This window comes from Podarcis cretensis (genome assembly GCF_951804945.1).
Source record: "Podarcis cretensis genome assembly, chromosome: Z".
Classification (NCBI taxonomy): domain Eukaryota; kingdom Metazoa; phylum Chordata; class Lepidosauria; order Squamata; family Lacertidae; genus Podarcis; species Podarcis cretensis.
Window position 1 is genome coordinate 46,358,482 of NC_137184.1, and position 25,070 is coordinate 46,383,551.

General features: G+C 43.5%; 1 long non-coding RNA gene across 1 annotated transcript; it reads right to left on the minus strand.

Annotated features, from left to right (window-relative positions):
• Positions 1 to 2,239: 2,239 nt before the first annotated feature.
• Positions 2,240 to 23,912, minus strand: LOC307208335. The gene is made up of 3 exons (XR_013835104.1): positions 23,825 to 23,912; positions 7,825 to 7,932; positions 2,240 to 2,358 (listed from the first exon to the last, which is right to left on the minus strand). It is a non-coding gene; the product is annotated as an uncharacterized lncRNA (long non-coding RNA).
• Between the last annotated feature and the right edge of the window lie 1,158 nt (positions 23,913 to 25,070).

The following is a 25,070-nucleotide window of genomic DNA, read 5'->3' on the forward strand; positions in this document are numbered from 1 at the left end:
AAAGCCTGGACAGCTGCTGCCAGACAGTGCAGACACCATTGAGCTAGATGGGCCAAAGATCTGACTTGGTATAGGTATTAGGCCATTGTTAGGTGGTGGAGTGGCTGCTTTGCTTACAGTCTTCTGCTTAAAAGGATCTGACACCAGGTGATTTAAAAGACCTCTGATGGACAGCCACTGCAAGAAACAGCAGGCTAGATGAACCAACCTAATGTGGAATTTGTTTATTGCAATGATTTATACCCCACCTTTGCACATATTTCCTACCAAACTGGCTCACAAGCAATGTTCAATTACATTTTAAAAAACATCAACAATATCAAAAACACATAAGGATTCATCCCACAGAGGACAGTGGGTGGTAGATCAACCTGCCATTTCCCCCTGTTCACCCCCTTGCACCTTTTTCAAGGTAGGAGGTGATATCAGATTTGGGCACCAGAGGCCATTCCAGATTCATCACCTTCTCACTGTTGTATAGCAAGGCATCCCTGAACGGAGCTCTATGGCCAGGATCCAGAAGAGCCTGGTCTTCCCTGGAGCATTGTAGAGCCATCCCCTTGAAAGAGAAAGGACCCTCTTCAGCAGTGCACATAAACTTGCATCTTTGTTCCACAGTGCTCTCCTGGTCCTCCTCAACCAAGGAAAGCTGCTCTTCCCATTACCTCATTGCCTAAGCAGCCTGAACAGAAGACCTTTCCGGTACATCCTAAAGAGGAGAGAATCCAAAATGTCTTCCTGCTACCTCTTTGCACCTTCTGAGCATCAACTAAAGACATACCCTGCTCATATCCCTTCCGGGAATGCAGTTCCCAGAATGAAGAAGCTTCTTTTGTTTCTTGGACCATGACCTATGCCAGGGGTAGGCAACATAAGCCCCGTGAGCCAGATGTGGCCCAATCGCATTCTCAATCCAGCCCACCGACGGTCTGGGAATCAGCATGTTTTTACATGGGTAGAATGTGTCGGTAGACCAGCCCACGACTGAAAAAGGTTGCTGACACCTGACCTATGCCTACTTCAATTTCACACCTGCCCCTGGCCCCTCCCAGTAACCAGGGAAAAGGAATGTGTGCTTAGGTAGTGTATTCACACTAGAGACAAATTGCTCATACTGGGGAACAGGCTTTGAATTCAGATGCAGCTTTCTGGCTGACCCTTGCTGGAAAGAGGTGGAGCTTTTCTTATGCAGTAAGCCAGGATGGGGGATCTGTGGCCCTCCAGTTGTTGTTGGACTAGAGATCAGGGAGTTTGATTTAGACAACCCGGGGAAGGGCCCAAGTGGACTGAGGCAGGCAAAACTGGGGCTTCAAGAGATGTTGGAGCTGGCAGAAGGGACCAGGATCAAAGTAAATCAGGAGCTGGATCCTGCAGAAGGTTCAAGCAGGTTGTCACAGAGTGGTGTCCTGTTCCTGTGATATCAGGCACCTCCAAAAGGACCATCACTGGTCCCTCCTGCCAGTAAGGAGAGGGGAAGCACCAGAGAGTAAGTTGGATACTAAGGCAGCACCTCTGTTGCCAAGGACACAGAGACACCAGCACTGAAATGACCGACCCCACAGCCCCAGCCTAGTTGCAGTAGTTTCCATTTGTTTTCCCAGAGCTGAAGCACCTCTCATTTGCAACACAAAGTTTTGTGCTCACCCTGATCTTCAGAACATGTAGCTGGTTGGAAGAATATCTCAGCTTGCACTTAGCCATGCCATTCACCTGCTGTGCCTTCCCTATGTATCACTCAGATGTATGCATTAAATAATTTGACACAAGCAGAAACTCAGGTTCCAGTTCTTCATCAGGCAGTGAGAGCCAGAACAGCTCCCACCACCCCTGATTGCTGGGGCTGATGGGAATTGGGATCCAACAATGTCTGCAAGGCTGCATGTTCTCAATCCCTGGAATAAAGTGAAACTCCTGATCTTTCCTTGGAAGGTACTCCACTTTTAGAATCAAACAACCAGAAAACATATGCTCAAGAATGAGTTATGGATCACGAATAATTCTGAATAATTAATAGGGTTTTGAGAAAATCCTACTGTATTTACAGAGAAGCTGTGGACAAGACCAGAGGTGACATTGTCACGATGAATTATTCATTGTCATCACTTTCATTCACTCCCACTCTCTCTACCTCTCAGTCTACAGACGGAAAAATGGCCAACTTGAAGATGAATTTGGGGGAATTAAAACTTATAGTGGAAAAGACCACAACCCAGCTCATTTTTTTCTTTTCTAATTTAAAAAAATCACCTCTTGTCAATGTGTATCTAGGAGGGACTACCTCTGGCAACCATTGGGCTCTCATTCTGGCTGAAGAACTTGAACTTCTAATTTGACGTATGGTAATTACATCCTTATGACCTGAAGAATACATAAACTTGAGCCACAAACTAAGCAAAGGTAGGAACTAAGATCACCAAGAGGCAGACATGTTAATTTGGTGATAGTATTCAGCAAGTAAGATCAACACAAGTATGGATAATGGTGCCATCACCAAGACAGGAACTGAGGAAGGTGCCCTAGACCAAGCAAGACCCTTGGTCAAGCTAGCACAGTATTGTTCAGACCAACTGATTGAGGTTCTCCAGGGTTCCTAGCAGGTGTTACTCACATGACTACCTGGAAATGCAGCAGATTGAACCTGGGACCTTCTCCATGCAGAGCAGATGTTCTATCACTGAGCTGTGGTCCTTCTCCATTACTACACATTACTACATACTGCACTTTGCAGAAGAACACAGATCCCTATGGAGCTTACAATGATAAATTTGACAGCAAAGGAAGGATTTTAAAAAATTGAGGCAAGAGGGGTAGAATGACTGGAATGTATGTATTTGTTTCCATGATGCACATAGCTCAGCTATAGTCAGGTCCAGGATGAAGGACTTAGATTTAAGACTATAAGCTTTTTGCATCTATGTTGCCAAACTGGTTGAAATCAGTATTAAAGGACTTAATTCATCAAGATCAGGCTGGATTTTTTATGTGCTGACAGTTGAAACGCAGTGTAAGGAATATAATGGATGTTATAGAATACTTAAAAGAAATGATAAACAAGCGGCATTGGTGTGAAACAGAACACCAAAGTTTCAGGGGGACTCCTAGTCCCTGCATGTGGGAGTCAATGGGTCCTGACTCCTAAGAACTACCATTGCTAAGTATTTCTGCCATTTACTGTCAGACATAAGTAGCTGGATTCAGCATGGTGGGGCAGAGAGGGGAGACTTATTCTTACCACCGTCAACCAGTTATGTTATGCTACCAGCTTCAGAGTTGCCTGCTCCTCCCTGGGGAGACAGCCTCTGCCTTCTCCCAGCCTCTCCTCTATCCTTACCATGACACCTTCTGAGGTTTAGAAGCCACCAGGAGGAAAGAGAGAGCTTGTAGCATCTCACTAACCCTACTGGGCTGCTTGCTAGTAAGCAGTTGATCTAGTGTAGGTGCAGCTAACTTCTGGCCCTCCAGATGTTGCTGGACTGCAGCTCCCATAAGACCCACCCAGCATAGCCCAATAGCCAGGGGTGATGGAAGTCATAAGCCATCAAGATCCGGAAAGCCACAGGTCATCCACCCCTCATCCAGCAGCAGCTTCTTCCTGTTCCTCACCCACCCACAAATAAAAGTTTCACTATGTGTTCAGCCTCTTAAAACTGTGCAGAGGAGAGTGGCAGGGTGTGTGTGGCATTATATGTGGCAGAGTAGTGGTGGCTGGTGCCCATTGGGACTGGTAGGGCAAAAGATGGGGAGACCAATAGTAGGTGGAACCAGAGTGAATGGTAGGCACAGCTGCTCCCTCACTGGTTGTAAGTAAGGAAACAGGGAGGTAGGTTCTGAGAGGAGAGTCTGAGGTTAGTGGGGCAGTGCACCATTCTCCCTAATGAATCAGCTGCCAGTTGTGGGATATTTAAATGCAGTCAAACCAACAATTCATGTTTTGCCAGATAGGTGCATGTAGCTGTTGAGCCTCACAGTGTATTCCTGTAAATTTGCTAGAGAGAACTCTGTGAGAACACTCCCCGTGTGTCCTAAGAGGAAAAGGCCTTAGCTATATATCCCTCCTGCCTGCCTGGGCAAACCCTCTTTCTGTTCTTCTTCACCATGCTTGCAACATGACAACATCTGCATGTCCGAGCTCCAAGTTCAGGCTCCATTTTTAAGCTAAACTTAAGTATGTCTTTGCAACTAAATTACTATTTTAAGCCTGCCTGAACAAAGCTGTGGTATCTGTTATTCTTCAAGAAACATACCGAGTGAGTGAACATAATTTTTACCTTTTCTCAAAATTGTGAGTGGTTATTGTTTTAAGGGGGAGAAAAGGAGGGAAGTACCAGGAGAATCCAGTCTGCCTTAAAGCATCCTGGATTACTTAAACCAAAAGGCTAAAACTAGCCTATATAAGCTTCCATTTTAAGCTGCAAAGGGATGGCACTCTGCTAAACTTACAGACATGAGGAAGGAAAATATCTAATAAATATATATTCTAGCATCTAATCACATCCCAACACCAGGGGTGCAAAAAGATGCAAAACTTTTGTACAACAAAGTGTTGCAATGGCAGAAAGAAGTCTAAAGAAGTGCTTAAAAATGACAAGGTAGGCTAAGGTAGGTAAAAGGATGGTTGCAATTTGGTTAAGTGCAAACAAGAAGACCTGGCAAATATAGGAGGATGTCATTAATGGAGAAAATAAGCCTTTGACAAAGGACAATGGATGCACAGGTTTAGGCAGAGAGGCAGAGAACTTTGCTTGCTTCCAACATGAGGATGAGTGGCAAGGGAGATATTAAATGACACCCAGTTCACACTGCAATAGACAAACAAGAAATTAAAACAGATGTAGACTGAAAGATCTGTGGGGTTAGCTGAGGTCCAGCTCAATATAATTATAAAAAGGGAAAGGGAGGCCTAAACCTTTTGCAAATACATTTAAAACTTAATGTGCACATGAGGTTCCAGTGTTCTGAAAATGAGCAAATGTGACAGTTGTGTCTATGCATGGAAATGAATCTACAAGAGAAGTTCTCAGTAAGACAGTGGGAGCCTAGGAATCTCTGATGCAATTAACACAGAGGAATCTCAAGGTCCTGGCCAGGTTCTCCAATCCATGAGACATCACTCAAACCACTCCAGTCAACAGCTGTTTTAATTGATGGGAGGCTGGTAATCTACATGGTAAAAACTTCAGCATGGGGCCAGTATAATCCCACCCATCCATGCCAAAAAACATCTTCAACAGAAACTGTTCTGTAACAGTGGTAAGCTGAGGAACACCAAGAAGGCTGAGGTAGTCAGGGTGGTAAACCTATGGCCCTCCAGGTTTTATCTCTCAAGCTCCCATAAGCCCCAGCCAGCATATCCAATGGCCAGAAACTCAGGAGCTGTTGTTGTAGGCATCCATTTGTCTCAAGAGACAATAGAGTGCACCTCCAGGGGTGAAGTCAAATCGTTGTGTTTGCAGCACCAAAGTTACCTCTCTGGGGCACAAGCATGGACATTGTGCATGGAGGCCCTGGGCTCCCCAGAAGACAAAACCTTGGCCTCACAGAGGAGGTTGAAAGGAAAGCAGAGCAATACCTTTGGCACTGACTTGGCTGCAGGAATTCAAGGTGCCATCCAAGCATCTTAAGGACTCCACTTCGGATTTGTGTAGGGTTTACTTCTTAGACTTTTTTACTCTCAAAGATACCCCACAAGGCTACAGAGGTTTAGGATCAGAGTTTTCCTCTGCCTAGATGGGCTTCCTTCCCCATGGTAGGGACCAAAGGTGGACAAACTACCCCAGAAGGAGCACAATGTGCCTCCACCAGAGGTACTAGCCCTTCCCTAATACCCCGTACAACCCAATATTACAATGTTAGTGTAAACTGGTATAAATTGCACATGCACAGCACAGTCCTAGACTACACATGGCTGCTGGCAAGTCCCATCTGCCCATCACTTTCATCTACAGCATGTGCAGAAACTGCCTTCTTGACCATTGAACCCACCATTGCTCTCATCAGCTCAATCCAACAGCCTGCTTTCACATGCGGGGGGGGGGGGAGTCCCTAACACACAGAAGGTTTGAGATTCATTCACCTGGTTTAACCAGCCAGCTGAAGTTGTTTCCTGGGGTGTGGCCTCTGTCACATTCTGACAGCTTCTAGGAACCACAGGTGTTTCAGTCAAACAATATTTGGGGAGTTACAAGTGTCCATCCCTGACTTAAAACCTCTAATGCTGCCTGGAAGCTGCTGGTGCAACAGTCTTCCTAGACCTGCTCCTAGTCTAGCAAACCTCCTGGACAGCTCCCTAATTCTCAGTACTAGCCCCTGACAGAGCCTGCTGGACAGCTCCCCTGCCTTGCCCAGAAAGCCATACAGTTAAATTTATGGATTTCTCATTGTGCTTTGGCACTGTCTCCTAGCACACAGTTTTGGAACCTACCAGAAGCCCTGCTGGTCTTTTGAACTACAGCTCCCATCAGCTCCCAGTCAAGGTTGATGGGAGTTGTATACCAAAACATCAGGAGGGCACCAGGTTGGGGAAATGCTGTTCTATGCCTAGTGTGCCTGAATCTTTACATATACTTTGAATGGTACCCCAGCAAGGAATGCATCGCTGGCTTATTTATTGAGCTAACAAAGTCAGGACAATTTATGCGAGGGAGATTTCTTTACATCTTATCACAAATTTTGTTTTCCCCATTTGAGCAGAAGTCCCCAATAGGATAATTTCTCCTCATGATGATAATTTTGTTACATGCTTTTCATTAATCCAGTTATAACTCCCATAATATTATTTGGCAGCTTATTGAAGCCTTGAGGAACCATGGGGGTTCATATGCGCATTGTCGGGTTATGTTTTAAAATAATAATAAAATAAAATGAGTCCAATTAAAAATTCTTTTAGTACTGTATGATATAAGAAATTCCCCAAAGAAAGAGATGAAGCATCACCATTCGGTCCACATCATTGCTTCTCTCTGAGAGACAGTGAGGGAAAAATATGCAAATGTTGATATCACATAAAAGTCTATCTGTCTGACTACCTTATTTCCCTGAGATATTTGGCTAGTTGAAGAATTGCGGTGGGGTTTTTTTTGGGGGGGGGGTTGATAGGGGTAGGACACATATCTTTATGACTTAGGGGGGAATCTTTCTGTAGAACAGTTTTAACTCCCTCAAGCTTTTGCAAATATATTCAAATTATCATGGGTGGGAGGAGAGATAATTCACATATCACTGAAGATAAATAGCTGGAAAACTATAATATTTACCCTGACATGTTAGGAAATAGTCTAGTGGTGTGTGCTGATTTTGGTTTTTGGGAGGGTGTTATTTGTAGGCTGTGCACAGACCCCACTGATCCACCCTCTGATTTGTGACCCCCAAATGGAGCCAGTTCACCCTCTGCCGCCCCAGAGACCACCCACCTAATTGTGAATACTTTCCCCAAACAATGGGGTAGCTAAGGGTTTTTTTTAAGGGGTTCAAAACATATGGTTAAAATAGAGTTTTTAAAGGGTCTGGGTTCATTGGGATCATACAGGGTCAGATCCTGTAGGAATGCCACTTACTGGTACATTCCAACGTACACTTCACAGGATTAATGTCTCCATTCAACAGCTGCTGTGTGGAGTCATTGATCCTGCAAAGAAGCAGGAAGGAAGTAGAGTTGCAATGTTGGGCCTACCTTCTCCTGGGAAGACACGGCCACCAGTCAGGCAGGTCTCTGCTTTTTTGTGGGGTTTCCCAATGCAGCCTGCCTCTCCTTCCTGCCTGATGCCCCACCCCTTGATAGCCATGGATTGTTCTGGGACAGTCCAACGCAACTCACAACTTATTCACCTTTTCTCTAAACGAAAAAGCCCTAAATGTTATGGCCTTTCTTCAATTGGGAATTGTTCCATTCCCTTCTGTAGCCTCTTTTCTGAACCATATCGAGCTCTTCCATATCTGGTGAGAGAGCCAGAATTATATTCAGTATTCCAGTCTCAACCTAGATTTGTATAATGATGTTATGATGTGGGCAGTTCTGTTTTGGATGCTCAGGATAAAACTGCATTTGAATCAAGGAAATAGCAAATCCCACATTCAAATGTACACATATATTCAAGGCATCCCTTGCTCATTTGTAAGTTTTTGCCACTCTGGCAATTTATCCATACTTGAAGGCTCAGCTACCCATGCTTCACTGAAGGCATGAATTATTGCGGAGTGTGAACAAGGCAGAACATGGTAGTAATAAGCAAAGGAGCCCATGTTTTTCTTAATGGCTATATGTTCCCATTATTAACCGACACTGTGTGACGTGATGGAAAGCCTTGCCTCCCACCCTCTCCCCCCCCCCACCTTTGCACCTGTCACATCACAATAATTGTGAAACAATCCATTCTGATAACACCATTGAGACTAATTGCCCTGGGACCTGCACAAGCCATTTTCAGATGTGTAGCAATCATGGAGTTATGATTATTATGAGACATGGATGTAATGAGTGGGTCCCTAGTGGAAAATGTAAATCAAGGTGGCATGAGGTCACTGTGCCCATCACAACTTTTTCAGCCTGCCTGCTTTCCTGACAAGGGAAATTTATGCAAATTGATTACCCTCAGAAGCTCCATTCATTATGGTTTTGAGTTTGTTCTTTGGCTTTGTTTATGAATGCCGTTGTCTTTCTTTCACTCTCCCCAGCAGTGCTTTGGAGTGGGAAATGATAGTGATAATAGCAAACAAATGGCAAACAGATACAGAATGTAAAAGCAAAGACATTCTAAAACTGGCCAAAACATCCTAAAAACAATTACAATAATAATAATTTTTAAAATACACCATTGAAAAGCAGTTTCAGTTAAAAACATCCTTGCATCATCTGATCTCGGGATTGCCAGGGACAGTATTCCACCACCACCAAATGCTCAGGTAAACAGGAATGTTTTCAAATTCCTCCTGAAAGTTACTAAATGATGGAGACAGGCGCACCTCACTAGGGAGGGCATCCCACAACTGGGGAACCACCACTGAAAAGGTCCTGTTATGAGTCAGCACTGCCAGCAAAGCCTGACCTGCCAATCATAGGGTTCGAGGCAGCTGGTACTGGGGATGATACTCTTTTAGATGGTTGGGTCCCACTAACAAGAACACTATTAAAACTGACAGCAACTAAGGGCCTTGTGCTAATGCTGGAGCCAGAGTCAATGCGTTACATATGAAGCAACTGCAATGTCTTCTTTGTATAAAATAGACCTTGTACAGAAGAGCATGCCATTGAACTCCATGGTGAGGCCACTATTCTATCTAGCCCAGCGATTGTCTATAAGAACTGGCAGAAACACTCCAAGGTTTCAGATGGGGATATTCCATGCCCAAGATGGAAATGCTGAGGACTGAACATACCACTTTCTGCAGGAGAAGCATATACTCTGCCACTGAGCTATGGCCCAGCACATCAGATGGCAAAGCTAAAGTGGCCCATCTAGCATGTGTTGTCTGCAGTGGCGTAGCGTGGGGGGTGCAGGGGGGGCCGGCCACACCGGGAGCAACATCTGGGGGTTAGGGTTAGGGGGCGCAAATCCACGGGTTAGGGGGCGCAAATCCACGGGTTAGGGGGCGCAAATTACTTGCCTTGCCCCGGGTGCTGACAACCCACGCTACGCCACTGGTTGTCTGTACTTAATGGCAGCTGCTCTCCATTGATCAAACAGGGAAACTTTTCCAACCCTACCTAGAGATGTCAGGGATTGAACCTTGACCTTCTGCATGCAAACAGTGTATGCTAAAATGGCACTATTGTCCCTGTCCCTTTCCTTAAAAATGGGTTTTAAGCTAGGAGTAGAGCAGTGTTTTCCATGCTTGGGTCTCCAGCTGTTTTTGGACTACAACTCCCATCATCCCTAGCTAGCAGGACCAGTGGTCAGGGACTATGGGAAAAGTAGTCCAAAACCAGCTGGAAACACTGGAATAGAGGTACCTATCTTATACCAGATCAGACTTTTTGGCCCCAATATTGTCTGTTCTGACTAGCTGTGGTTCTGCAGGGTTTCAAGCAGAGAAGGATCCTTCCCATCAATGTTTACTAGATGCTGTTAATAGGAGATGCCAGACACTGAGGATGGGGCCGGACTTCCGGGTTAGCGCCATCGGCAATGGCAGCGTTCCTCTGACTGAGAGGAACCCGCTCCGTGGAATTTGGGTCGTGCCGCCGCGGCGAAGGCGGAGACCCTCTAGAAATCCCAGGCGGAGGAAGCCTGGGAACATGGGATTCGGCTGACACCAGGACACCTACCCACAGGGAAACCCCTTTTTCGGGGTTCCGAAGTGACGTGGGGTGAGCGGCGCGGTGTTTTGAATCGACCGCTATTTTTACGGAGTGAAGCCGTGTAGCCGTTGCCGGAGAGCGCTGACTTTTTCTTGTGGACAATTGGATTTCAAACAACAACCCGTGAGTAGAACGGAAATTGGACTTTTAAAGTATTTTCAAATTGGCACCGATCGGGGAAGGTCTAAACAGGAAGTCCACCTCCCCTTTCTGTAAATATACTGAAGCAAAGAATCTGTTAACTAAGGTCGTGGATGATTTAAATTCCACTGATTGAAACTATTATCAATAATTTTTTTTGGAAGCAGGGGAGCCTGCAGGAGAAGGTTAAAATTCGGGAATTGCCCAGGATGAAACAGTTAAATCAGCTATGATTAAGTGGGCACAGGACATAGGTCACAACATTTTGTTTGCGGACTGGGAAAAGTTGTGGACCACCGGCATGAAATTTACGGCATCTAATGCCCTAAGAGAGAATATTATGAAAATGATTTATAGGTGGTACATGACCCCAGTCAAACTTGCAAAAATCTATCACCTGTCTGACAACAAATGTTGGAAATGTAAAGAAACTGAGGGTACATTCTTTCACCTTTGGTGGACGTGCCCGGAGATTAAGGCTTTCTGGGAGATGATATATAATGAACTGAAAAGGGTATTTAAATATACCTTCCCTAAGAAACCAGAGGCCTTTCTCTTGGGCATAGTCGGCCAATTGGTGTTAAAGAAAGATAGAACGTTTTTTATGTATGCGACAACAGCAGCAAGAATACTCATCGCAATGTACTGGAAGACACAAGATTTGCCCACCTTGGAAGAATGGCAGATGCAAGTAATAGACTATATGGAATTGGCAGAAATGACTGGCAGAATCCGAGACCTGGGAGAGGAAGTGGTGGAAGAGGACTGGAAGAAGTTTAAGAACTATCTGCAGAAACACTGTAAAGTGTATGAATGTTAAAATGATGTTGGATATGAAATAACACGGCATCAGTGGTACAGTGTTAAAAAATATGTAAAAAATGTAATAGAAAAAGGGTGAAAAAAACAAGGTTATATTATGTCAAAGCAATTAATATGTTAAAGGTGTTTAATTATAAGGAGGAAAGATTGGAGACATAATAGAAGTGATTACAATAACTAGAAATAAGTTTTGAAGAAGGGTAAGGAGTTGCTGTACTTAATTGGACAAAGGGGAATACAAAAAAGGGTGGCGTGAGGAGGTCAAGAAACGAAGCTTTGTAAACATGAGCCTAAAAACTGGAGTTTTTGTTTTTAAATTTTTATTTTTTCTTATTTTTTTTTTATTTGATGTATTGTCTTTGTTGTTTTGTGATGTTTTGATGTACTTTTTTGTTTTTGGAAAAATAAATAAATATATTTTTAAAAAAAAATTGGGAATTGAAGCTCCACTTCCCTAAACCCGGGAGTGGTCTGCGAGAGCCCGTTGACGGCGAATAGATAAATCTGACAGCTGTCAAGCGAGCTGTCAAGATACAAAAGAAGGACTTTGTTTCTACTGTCCACTTTTGTGTTTAAAAAGAAGGAAGGAATTGTTACAATATTACGTTTAAAAAGAAGGAAGGAACTGCTGGAAGGAGCGATAAAAGGAACTTGTGTCCCTCTAGAGGGAGCTTTGGGATATTGTCGTAAGGATGCAGCTGGGAAATTGCTTTTAAAAGATAAAAGCTCTGAGAAACTAGTTGTTGACCTTGGACTGTTTAAGGATGGCGGTCGGGAAGGAAGTCGAGTGTGAACTGAACAGGACATTTTATCTGTTGGGAAAGCTGCAAGACCAGATAAATGTTATGGCTACCAATGTTGTAATCTTGGGAACAAAAGTGGGCATTAGTAAGGAAGCTGACAAGAACTCGGCACAGGAATCTCTTCCAACTGAACAAATTGAAGAATTTGAGAAGGAGAAACTTGTTGTGATTAAATTGATGAAAGGGGGAGCCGTAACCCTACAGAGGCAAATTGTGGATTATAATTCAAGGCCCTACATGATGGCAACCAGGAGGAGCCAGTTTTTGGAGATGGAAGCCTGGCTTGGTTTGGAAAATGAAAGATGGGGAGATCACCTTATGTGGAGATCAAATGACTTTTGGGATATAAATCTGAGCCAGGTGGAGGTTGGAGCTTTTGGGGCCTTCAGATTTGAAAGGAGTGTGAAACAAGATTTGGAATATCCTATAGGCCCTACTTTTAACTACGGAAGTCTGGCATACCTGCTAAGAAGGAATATGACTACTGATGGGTTGGAGCTTCTCCGAGATCTGTTCTTTAACACCAAAGACTACCAAAAAGACCGGCAGAGGGGACATGAAAGAGATTTAAGAGCCTCGGACTTAAGATCTCCGGGTTGATGGTTTTCTGAGATTGATGGAACTATTGCTAGGGGCCGAAACCAGGGAGGGGAGTTGGTGAAAGGAAATTGGGAATTTAAAATGTATATATTATAATTTGTCTTTTGGTTTTTTTTTTCCTTTTAATGAGAGATGGGAAAATCGTGGAATGGAATTTTCTATTTTGACCCTAGGGGAAACGTTTCAAGAATAAGTTCAGATATATAAGTTTTAATGAGAAATAAGATTAAATAAAGTAAAAGTGGATGGTTAATTGGTGAAAGAAAGAATGGAAAATTACAGTATAACCAGATATATAAGTTTTAATGAGAAATAAGATTAAATAAAGTAAAAGTGGATGGATAATTGGTGAAAGAAAGAATGGAAAATTACAGTATAATAAGATAAGATATAAGGATAAAAATAAGGTGAAGGATTTGCTGAAATATCTATATGAATTAGAATACAAAGAGGGGAGATGTGAGGAGGTCAAGGAGATAAGTTAAGAAAGGGAGTTATATTAAGGTTTAATTTGTTTGGGTTTTTTGCTTGTTTTCTTTTTGTTTTTTTTGGATTTGTATTTTTTTCTTTTTAGCTGTTTTTTGTTTTTTTATTTTCCTATTTTTATTTTTCTCTTGGATATGTTTTGCTTTTATACATTGTGTTTTTCTTTGTCACCTTTTAAAACTTGAATAAATATTATTGAAAGGGGAAAAAAAGACACTGAGGATGGGGCCTTCTGTTGAGTAGCCAACATTGCACATTCCAGATGTGGTGCACTCCAACTCCCAGCAACCCCAACCAACATAGCCAGTGGTCACTGAACATGGAATCTGTAGGTCAATAACCTCTGGAGGACACAATGTTATCTGTCCCAATTCTGAATAAAGCATGAACTCTACACCGGTACTATCATTCCTCCCATGTTAATTAATCTGTAATAACTATCAGCCCCCTGAATGCTTACTATTAACAGCTATGCTTAGTAATATTAATTAAGTACACATATCCTTTCTCCTATCATAAGAACAAAGAAAGAGCCTTCTAGAACCAACCAAATGGCCCATTTAGTCCAGCACCCTTCTCTCATAGTGGCCACCCAGATATATTCATTCATTCATTCATTCATTCATTCATTCATTCATTGCATATGTATACTGGCTTTCCACACCTAAGGTGGTTTACAGTTTTAAAGAAAACCAGATGCCAGTGGGGAGCCTGAAAGCAGGACCCAAACAGAGATTTGCAACTTAGTGGCAGAGCATATGCTTTTCATGCAGAAAGTCTCAGGTTCAACTCCTAGCATCTCCAGGTAGGGCATGGTTAATTTTTCACCTGAAATATTCAAGAGCCACCACCTGTCAATGTGGACAATGCTGAGCTAGAATGACCAATTGTCTGATGTGGTACAACCCTATGTTCCACAAGAGCACCCCACTCTCCTGTGGTTTCCGGCATGGAGGCAGAACACAGCCGTTGATAGCCATACCTTCAATGAGTTTGTCTAATCCTCTTTTAAAGCCACCATGGGGAGCAAGGTGGCTCCTGATCAGACTCAGGAAGGTTGCTTCACTATGTGCCTTCGGAACCAACTGAGGATTTTGCATTTCTGTAACTTCAGAATTACAGAACTTCAAATCACTCCACAAGCACAAGTCAGAGTAGACTCATTTATGTTAATGGCCATGACTAACTTAGGTTCATTCATTTCAAAGGGTCTACTCTGGGCAGAACTTAGTTGGATACAACTCATTTTCTTGTAGCCTGCACCACCATCCTAGCAGTATTGTCCCCATATTGCAGCTGGGGTGGGGGGTTCAAATTGACTTGAGAATAGTCACATAGTGGGCCTTATTGCAGAGGCAAAATTACCAGTGCTGTTAGTCACTATGCCAGTACCTGTAAACCAGCAAGTTCCTTCTTTGTTTCAAAACACAGGAAGCAGGAACACTAGGAGAACTAGAACATGCTACAATGTCAGTGCAACTGCAAAAATGCTTTATTTGGAATAACTTGCATAAGCGGTAGTGAACCTGTAGCACTCTAAGATGTTGCTGGACTACAACTCCCCTTGTCCTTGACCACTGGCCATCCTACCTGAGGTTGATGAGAGATGTAGTCCGATAACTTATGCAGGGAAACAGGTTTCCGATGTCTGGCTTTCATGAAAGGATTTGGGGGCAAAAACGCACCCAAAATGCCTCAGCTGGAATGAATGCGAGCCATGCATAGACACTTGTGAGCAGCTGCACACATTCAATGCAATGGCAATTGTGCAAGGAAAAGGTGAGAATGCCTTTTTGTTCTCTTTCACAAAGGCAGCAGAACAGTCTGCAAATCCAGATCTGGCCGATAAATAAGGTCATGGTTTGTTGCTGCTTCTACAAGTAGTAATAGCAACACTGTTACTGATGACTTTTCAGTGCATTCAGCACGCAAACACAACACATTGCATCCTCAGAAAGTGTAATAGTTCACCTGCTGGGACTAATTTTTTCAAAGAAGCAGACGAAGTAAGTAACATTGCCTTTTAGCCAAGCAAATTTATGGCTTTGGATTTTCAAAGAGATTTTTTTTATAGACTAACATGCTTCCAGCACCGCTCAAGAGATGGGGCTACTGGGAGTTACAAGCAAGTGGCTGCATGAGCATGTCTGCATGATTTAGGAACAGTGTCTATTTCCACATCAAGCTGCACTTCCCTGCCTGACCCACCTCTACCCCCACCTATCAAGCTTTAGAATTCATTACACCTCCCTGTAGGCTAAAAGGGTTGGCTTGTGAATGGATCGCATCTTTCAATCAACCCACATGGATCACCTCTGGAAGGAAGTGCATGCTTTAGGGATACCCAAGGCACTGACTATCAGCCTCTCTGCCCATGCTTCCATGTCATAGCACAAACTGCTCTTGCATGCCTCCCGTTTCAAAATTATTTACTGAATGAGTGAGACTTTCAACAAAATGTAACAGTGTGCTCCTGCTTAAAGTGGTCACCAGTCAGTCATGCCCTTTCCTAAGCTACTCCATTTCCACTCCTCCCGTTTTCTATTCCCCTGCCACACACGACAGTCAGCATTTCATATCCACTCAGCATGCTTAGTCGTCACCACTCTGGGTTTGTGTTTTGCTTGGGGTATTTATGCTCCACCACCTTTTTTGGTACTCCTACAAACCTTGGAGTTTCCCCAACCTTCTTGATAGCTCCCTATTGTGCATGGAAGATGAGGTTTTGGCTAAAGCACTAGGGTTGCATGCTGAAAAACCAGTGGAAATTCTTCTGAAGATCTTAAATATCCACTTGGTCTGTACTGGTTCAGAAAGCAGGCTTCAGAGCTCTGCAGGACTCTAAATGACTTTAATTGCTGTGCAGGGAAGTGATTTTCCCTTTTCCACTTTTAAACTTATCAATTCACTGAGAACTTATCAGCACTTTCTTATCTATGTTATATGAAACACTCTGGGCAAGCACTGTGAGAAGCATCCTGGGCAGGCCGTTAGCTGCTAGCTGTTAATTGCCAGCTCCTTTTTACACTTTGTTTTTTGACTTCCTGGCAGTCATCACAGAGAGAAGCTCTTCAATAGAATAAACTGCACACTTTTTTCCTTTCCTCTCCTGCTAAGGAATCCTCTCTTTGTTTACTCATCACTGCATTATTATGCCTGCTTGTAAATGCTACAGGGATACAGAAGAGGCAATCCTTTCACCAGCTCTCAAACAATCAAAAATAGATTTAATAAATCTGTTTTTAGTTTCAACAAAAAAACCAAACGGTTTTCTCCTCTTGAAGTTGATTGTGAATGTGAGGAGAATACTTGGAGTGGGGGGTGTAGAACTAGATTCAGCGATGGGGCAAGCTGACTCTGAGCTTCAAATAGAGGAAGAAATAACAAGTAGGGAAAGCACCCAATTAACTTTAATTGCAAGAATGGTTGAACACATCTTCCAACAAATTTGAGGTATCGCCTCCCAAAAACTCAATTATCCCAAGAGGTCCATAGATTATCTGTTAATAATAAGCATGTACCAATAGACCACCAAAGTGAAATGGCGTCAACAAGAGTAGACCCCTAAGCTCAACACAGAATGTGTAGAGGTATTTAAAATCAACTCTTCTCATCTAATCTTTCAACCAAAAATGATCTGCATGACAATCTGTGGAAGTTCAGCTCAAACTCCTAACTGGAAAGGCGCCCAGCGTGCCAAACGACATCTATCAGACTTACTTGGAATTGGACTTACAGAGATCAATCTAGTTGGGACTGAATCCCTGAATACCACAAACCAATTCCAAAAAATCATGTTAACTTTTTCCTCTACCAGACTGCCCTTATTGATCCACAAGTTGAAACCCAGATTGTCAAGCAGAGGAGTTTTTCCAACCCAGGTATTTCACAATTCTATTGTTGTGCCCTTATGCAAGATGAGGACCAGGGCTACAGAGCGACCCACAAAACCAAAGCCTGGATCTCCAATGGAAGTAATGACATCGCAAACAAACTTGATAAGCTGGGAGGAAACAGACATGCCCGAGTTGAATCCACAGAATCGTACTCAACATCAGTATTATCCCTTGGAAGATGATTTCCTCAACTCCTTTAGGAACCTCTCTCAGAAAAAGCAACAAACAGTTATCAAGAGGCTTGACCTTATGAGCCAGACATTGAAAGAGAACAAAGAATCGGAGGTGGAGAATGATAACAGACCCAGTGTCCAAAACTGCTTGATATCTACAAAACCACCGGAGTTCTGGACAAAGATGAGATATTTAGATGAGGAGGAGTTAGGAACTACGCTTAAGGAATCTCCGCTGGTGAGTAATTTGCAAAGTAAAGATCCAGTGAACACAAATGTGAGCACTTTATGCCCAACGACTGAAATTATTGAACATCTGGATCACACTACTAATATAAATGATACCCTGTTGCCTCAAAAATTGGCAAACTCTAAAAGCATAATGACCAGCAATTTACTAAGAGGAAATCACTATAAAACAATCAAACTTTTATCATGGAATATAACAGGGTGGCTGAACAAAGTGATTTCTGTTCCTATTTACAAACACATTATATCATTTTCCTGGAAGAAACCTGGGCAAAAGAAGGTACAACGGTTGAATTACAGGGTTTTACAAGTTACACCCAACCAGCACTTAAAACTGCAAAGCACGGAAGGCCTAGCGGGGGGCTGGGGGGGGCTGGTGTCAACATCTCTTAATGTAATAATTCATCTGTGCCCCTTGCTGACCACCCCTAGTTTTTTAGCATTGTCCCTCTCTGATAGTCTTCTGAGAAATACTGTATTTGCGTGTATATTCCCCCAGTAAAGTCCTGTGGGGAACTGAGTTCATATTGGGAAAGACTTGACCAACTACTCAAAAGTATAGATTCTTTGTCCCCCAACCCTCGGTTTGTCTTGGGGGGCGACTTCAATGCCCGGATTGGCCTTCTCTCCCCACAAAATACAATATTATCTGAACTAAACTTGGAGGACGAACCCAAAATCTGCCAGAGGGCAGCAATGAACACCACCTCTAACTACGCTGGGAAATACCTCTGTGAACTTATAATTAAGCACAATATTTTGTTATGTAATGGGCATGGACAAGGGGATCAGGAGGAGTATTTTGCTTTAATTTCCCCCAGTAGATTTACTAGCACCATAGATTATATCCTAACATCTAATAATGTGCCAGTTAATCAAGACACCCTTAGGATAATCCGCAGAGCTGAAAGTGACCACTTTTCCCTAAAATATTGGATGAAACGGAATATCTGATACTTGGAAATAGAAGGTTAAAATGGAATGCACAGGTCCAGGAAAAAATGATCCAGATCCTGGATTCCCATGAGTTTGCTTTATTAAAGGGGGAAATGTTGTTAGAAACAGGAACTGTAATCAGACTGAGAATATAATTAACCAAATGTACCCACTGATGACCACAACCAATGTGATCAAAAATAAAAAGTTCAAAAGACAGACATGGTTCAATAAGGAATGTCAGAATAGTAAAAAGTCTATCTAGGGAACTTAGAAAATTGAGCACAATAAGCACAATCTTGCTCTACAAGCTGAGGTAGCTCAATTACGAAACAGTTATAAACTATTACTTAAAAGTAAGAAACAAATATATTATGAGCAACAGTGGAAAGCACTGGGAGATGCAGCACTTCAAAAGGACTCAGGGAAATTTTGGTATCTGGTTGCCCAAGGTACACCAAACTGTATGTTTCTCACTAAACTTTGTACATAATTGTCTGTTGTATTATTTAATATTAGTTTTAATATATTAGTGGCCCCGTGGTGATTTTAGCTTATAAATTTTGTTGTCTGATGTTTCAATTTGTATATTAAGGATTTTCTATAGCTTTGTGCAGATTGGGTCATATTTTGACAATGCAAATATTTTACATTTTTGTATCAAACTAGTATATATTTTATTGAATGACATTGTATACATTGCAGCAGCCTTTGGCTATAAGCAATAAACTTGACTGACTGACTGATTTGGTCTGAACAGGGCAGTGTGTGCAGATCTGCCAGGTATTCCATAGGCATCTGATAGGACACTGTGAGAACAGGGTGCTGAATTAAAGGGGCCACTGGTCTGATCCAGCAGCCTCTTATTCAAAGCACATGACCTCCCTCCAAGAATCCTGGGATTTTAAAAGGTGCTGGAATTGAGGCTCTGTGGGAGGTAAACTACAGTTCCCAGGGTTCTTTGGGGGAAATCAAGTGTTTTAAATGTGTTTTGGAGTCCCTAAGATAGTTGGATGGTGCCTTGTACTCCTCCTTCTGGCAACTCCTGAAGCCAAGCTGATGCCAAACATATTGAAAGGATGGGACCAGCAGTGGGTCCAAAGGTCCAATGATCAAGAAGGTGGTTTTTGCACAAGCTGTGGAGGGAAGTGAGGGACAGGTGGGGCTCCTCAACCTGGGAAGGTAGCCCATTGAAGAGAACTCTGATCCTAAACCTCCGCTACCTTGCTGGATAACTTTGGAAGAAGAAAAGGCTAAGGAGCAAACTCTACACAAATCCAGAGTGAAGTTCCTGGATGGCCTTGTATGCCTCCTCCTTCTAGTAACTCCTGCAGCCAAGTTGGTGCTATTGCTCTTCTTTTCTTTGGACCACATCAGCAAGACTAAGAGTAGGGTCATCTGGGCAGCCCAGGACCTCCATAAACACTGTCCAGGTTTGTGCCCTGGGGTCACTTTGGTAATGCTAAGGTAGCTGTTTGACCTCACCCCCAGAGCTGCACTTCATTGTCTTTCAAGACAGACAGATGCCAACAACAAATGTGCTTCAGATGTATGTTGTGTTAGCAGCCCATGAGTTTGCTACAAGAATATAGGATGGAACTACCTTAACTCCTGGCTTTTTGTCCATTGATTTCAGTCTAGTATTTTCCTCATCACCTGAGATGCACCCAGCCACTTCTTTCTTCTGCAAGTTGCCGACACACTGCTTGTCTTTGCCCTTCACTTCAAGAGCTCCTCAGACACTGTTTTGAGCCCTGTTTGTTTAACCGACACTGACTTAGATTTGATATGATGCTTGTAACCTGGAGGTGAAAGGCTCTAGATCCCATTACACTACCCATGACCTCATTCTGTAGGGTGACCTACCAAAAACAGTTGATATCTATCTTGACATGTATTGTTATCTGATGCACCACCTCTTGAGGTGATCTTTCCATATTGCCAGGTCAGATAGGCTCATGCATGTCACCACCAAGAATGTTTTAATGGACTGTTATCTACGTAGTTACAGCTATTTGGTCCAGAGAGGTCAAGTCCCACCGGAAAGGTCTGCTGGAGCAGTGGTGGCAGCTTAAGAGAATTTCAACAAGGTCATATAATTTCACATCTTTGTTCACCGAGTGCACTGACTGAGGTGGGCCCAGAAAATGTGACTCTTTAATTATGTAACAGAATCTGTATACTGCTTAACCGTATAAACCACACATGAATTAAAATGATCAACAAAAGTAAGATGTTAAAAGCAAGCTGGCCAAACACACACAAAAAAAAACAAAACCCCACAACCCAAAATACAAATTAGTTTAGGTGTTAAAATACATGCATTATATATGATAAATACATATTTAAATGCATGCAAATATATATTAAGATGCATGCCAAATACATACTACAATGTACATGTCTGGTTAGCCTGGCCTATACCAAAAGGTTTTTAGCAGACATGGAAAACAGTGCCATGTAAGAGCTCCAGAGGAGCTGCCACACTGGAAGATCAGTTCATTCCAAGTGTGGAAAACATGTGTAAGATAAAGGTAAAGGGACCCCTGACTGTTAGGTCCAGTCACAGATGACTCTGGGGTTGCAGCGCTCATTTCGCTTTATTGGCCGAGGGAGCCAGCGTACAACTTCCAGGTCATGTGGGCAGCATGACTAAGCCGCTTCTGGCGAACCACAGCAGTGCACGGAAACACTGTTTACCTTCCCGTCAGAGTGGTACCTATTTATCTACTTGCACTGGTGTGCTTTTGAACTGCTAGGTTGGCAGGAGCAGGGACCAAGCAACAGGAGCTCACTCCGTCGTGGAGATTTGAACAGCCAACCTTCTGATCGGCAAGCCCTAGGCTCTGTGGTTTAACCCACAGCGCCACCCGCATCCTGGAAAGCATGTGTACTAGCACAAAATGCTGTGGCCTGGCTGGTCACAGGGGCAAACAGTTGCCATCATATTGTACAGGGCCAGGGCAGAAACTGGGTAGGGTGAGGCTGCTGCCTCAGACAGCAGAAGCCCTTGAGGGGGTGTCCCCATGGGCGCCTCCACTGGCAGAGGAAAAGGCATGCGGGGGGAGCGCACCACCCCCGGCAGCACAATCCCAGCGGGGTGCCATCGCTGCTGCCACGCCCCTGGGACGTGTGCCAGCCCCATCCCCACCTGCTCTCCACCCCCCGGTGCCGGAGCCTGAAGCTCCACCACTGGGCATCTCATCTGCCCAGCAGCATCTGCAGAGGAGTGATGCTGGCATCGATGGCAATTTCTAGTGAGATGTTGCTAATTTCCAGCAAGAACTGTGAGAATGATAAGGAACATATCAGAGAGTAAACCCTTTTAAACTCAGTGGGATTTAATTCTGAGTAAAAATGCTTAGGATTGCAGTGTAAGGCTGCACAGTCTTTACCCAGTTACCTGGGAGTAAGCTCCATTGAATTCAGTGGGACTAACTTCTAAGGAGACATGTAAAGGCTTGCAGTGTAAGGATCAGTTTACAATAAAGGAATAAACACTCCACACGTTTCCTTAAAAAATTGCTGGCTGCTGTAGCATTGCAATTAAATAATTTAAAGTGGATTGGTAACACTTTCCTTCAAAATTACAGGAAGAACTTCACCATTTCCTTCACTTTTGCACGCACATGCGCACACACACAAACACACACACACACCCCTTTTAATTGTTCTTCAAGACATGAAGGGGAAGGAAATAGGAAAACTGGAACATTCCAGGGTCAAATCAGAAACTGGGATGGCTTCTGTAATTCCGGGATGATCCTTAGAAGCTTTGCAATTTGATTCAGACTCCAGCCAAATCCGGTGCACAGCCCTAGTTTCCAGACACCTCACCTTCTCTGGGCATGCTCTAGTTTGTCAACTAAAAGCAATTAGTTGCTCTGGAGCACTTGTGCTGCTTTTTTAGGTTTTGTTAAAGAAAAACATGTGCAAGCACCCCAAGGCCACAGAGGTGCAAAATCAATTTCTGCTATTTTCTATTTGGACTCCCATCTGTCAGAAAATAGGGTGAAAGCAATAATAATTCCTTATAGATTGGAACACCTGAGAGGAGGGGGAGGGGGAGGTACAAGGGAAGGATCAAGAAAGTAGCCTAAATACAGTCTCAAATGCAAATTAAAATTAGGGTGCTCTTTCACACTTGGCCCAACAGCTGAGCCTTGCTGATTGTCGGCTGCATGTCTCTGGTTCTGGATGTGTGATTTGTGTGCCTAGGGTGAATGGTTGCAGAGTAAACGCCCACTCTGCTGACTCCATATTTAATCATGAGAAACAATGTCAGATGATTGCACTGTGCTCCTAGTAAGCCCTTTGATGTCCTACTTGTTTTGTTCCATTGAAGCAGTAGGTGGCTAGATTATTCTGAGAACACGAGAATGCAGGAATTGCCTTGTGAGATGGAACTGAGAGCCCACCTAGTCCACTGCGTTGTTGCCAACTGCAGCAGCCAGGAACTCGCAAGCAAACCGTGTTTCCTGCTTGGCAGGGGGTTGGACTCGATGGCCCTTGTGGTCTCTTCCAACTCTATGATTCTATGATTCTATGAAGGTGATGCCCTTTCCTTAATGTTTGTCTGGTAACCAGAGGCATACTGCCTCTGAACATGCCAGTTCCATTATTCAAGGGCATAGTGCTTGAAGCAGGAACTATTCTTCAACGGCAGAAGGATATTTCTGCCATCCTGGTTAAACCAGTAATGGGAAACATTTTTTCAGCCTGAGGGCCACATTCCCTTCTTGGCAACCTTCTGGGGGCCACATGCCAGTAGGAGACATGTCCAGAGGTAAAAGTGGGCAGAACAACAAATGCATTCCTCCCCCTCCTCTGTACAGTAAATTATTTTCCACGCATACTCACTCTATATCATCCACCCAGCCAAGTAAGAGGCGTTATCAGAGTCTGAGGGCAAATTGCAGCCAGGCAAAAACACTAAGAAGGTGCAAAGCAAGGCTGGTTGTGTCTGAGTCTGAGGAGGGTTGTGACCTAGAGAAAGTCTTGAGTACCAGCTAGAGAGATCTGGAGGGCCACATTTGGCCTCTGGGCCTCAGGTTCCCCACCTCTGAGATGAAGTGACCATTTAGCACAGTGCTCCCCAAACTTGGGTCTCCAGCTGCTTTTGGACTACAACTCCCACCATCCCTAGCTAGCAGGACAAGTGGTCAGGAATAATGGGAATTGTAGTCCCACAACAGCTGGAGACCCAAGTTTGAGAAATGCTGGTTTAGCATATGACGAGCAGAACCTTTGGCCAAGAACTTGGAGAACTACTGCCAGTTAGAGTATGTGACACTGAGCTGGATGAACAAATAATCTGGCATATTGTTAAACCATTCAGCTATAATGGCTAGCAGCCTTTGGCTAGGGTGACCCTTACATGTCCTTAAAGCCACCAAACTTTATTGACTTGTACAATCGCCTTACCCCATATATGCCTACTCAGCCACTTCTGTATGTGGAACTGGCAGGGTTATAGGTGTGATATCATACTCATTCAGCACTTGTAAGAAATCCATCTCTTATTGTGGCAGCTCTTACCCTTTGGAACTCCTTGCCTATTGACGATAGGCAGACGCTTTCACTGTACTCTTTTCTGACCTGCTTAAAACATGTTTGTTTAGTCAAGCCTACCAAGACACATAGAATTTTGACATCTGTTTAATCTCTTTTTCCTTGCTGTTGATTTTCAACCCTCTTTTGAATATTTACAAATACCTGCTTTTAACTGTATTTGAATGGTAATTTCAATGCTCCTGCGGTTTTTTTGTAACTGACTTAAGAGTTTTTATTATTTAATCAAGCAGTGTATAAATCTTGATACATAAAAATAAACATGGGGGTGGTAAATTCTGTAATTAGGCATGGTGTGGGGTGCCCCCTTCAGGCGCAGCATCAAGGTGTGGCATGGCTGGGCATTTATCTGGGGCCCATACCCTAGCACAGGCTCCACAGACAGGAAGCCCCCTGGGTCTTGCAGCAGGGAGGAGGGAGATTCATTCAGAGAGAAAGGATCTATGGAGTGTCTTTCCTGCGGGGGGGGGGGGGAGGCGTCTCTTGAAAACCTGGAGCCAACATTGCCTCCATCTTGGATCAGCCCAAAATCTTTGCCACCTGAGACTTCTAACACAGGAAGGCAGAAGTGCTTCTCTTCGTTGCCTCTCTCCTAATTTTATAAACTCCTGTCTTTTCTCCCTTCACCTTTTGAGTTTCAAGCTTTAGCCTTTACTTGATGCACCCTTGATGTTTTGAGTTGTTCTTTTCTGTATCTTTCCCAGCACTATGATAAACCCTTTTTCCCCCTTCAGATTTTCCAGGTTAAAAGGTAGCAACCTCAAGCAAAATACAGCTGCTTTCAACTGTGCAAACTGTCTGTCTGTCTGTCTGTATTGCAGTGTGCAAAGAATTAATTGATCCCTTACTTCAGTTTTCCCTTCCTTCATTAGTCAGGAGGCCCCTTTCCTTCCATTTGCACTGCAAAGCGTTTCCATTTCTGAACATTTCCGACTAATCACAGTAGGAGAAACCACCATTTTGTTTCCTTACCCCACAATTCTGGGTAAAATGGTGGCATGAAGATGAAATGCTGCCAGATCAAATACGCGCCTCGTCTGTCTTTCATCACCTCCTACAGCTCTTCCCTGTCTGAGACGTCAATCTGAATTCTTAATCA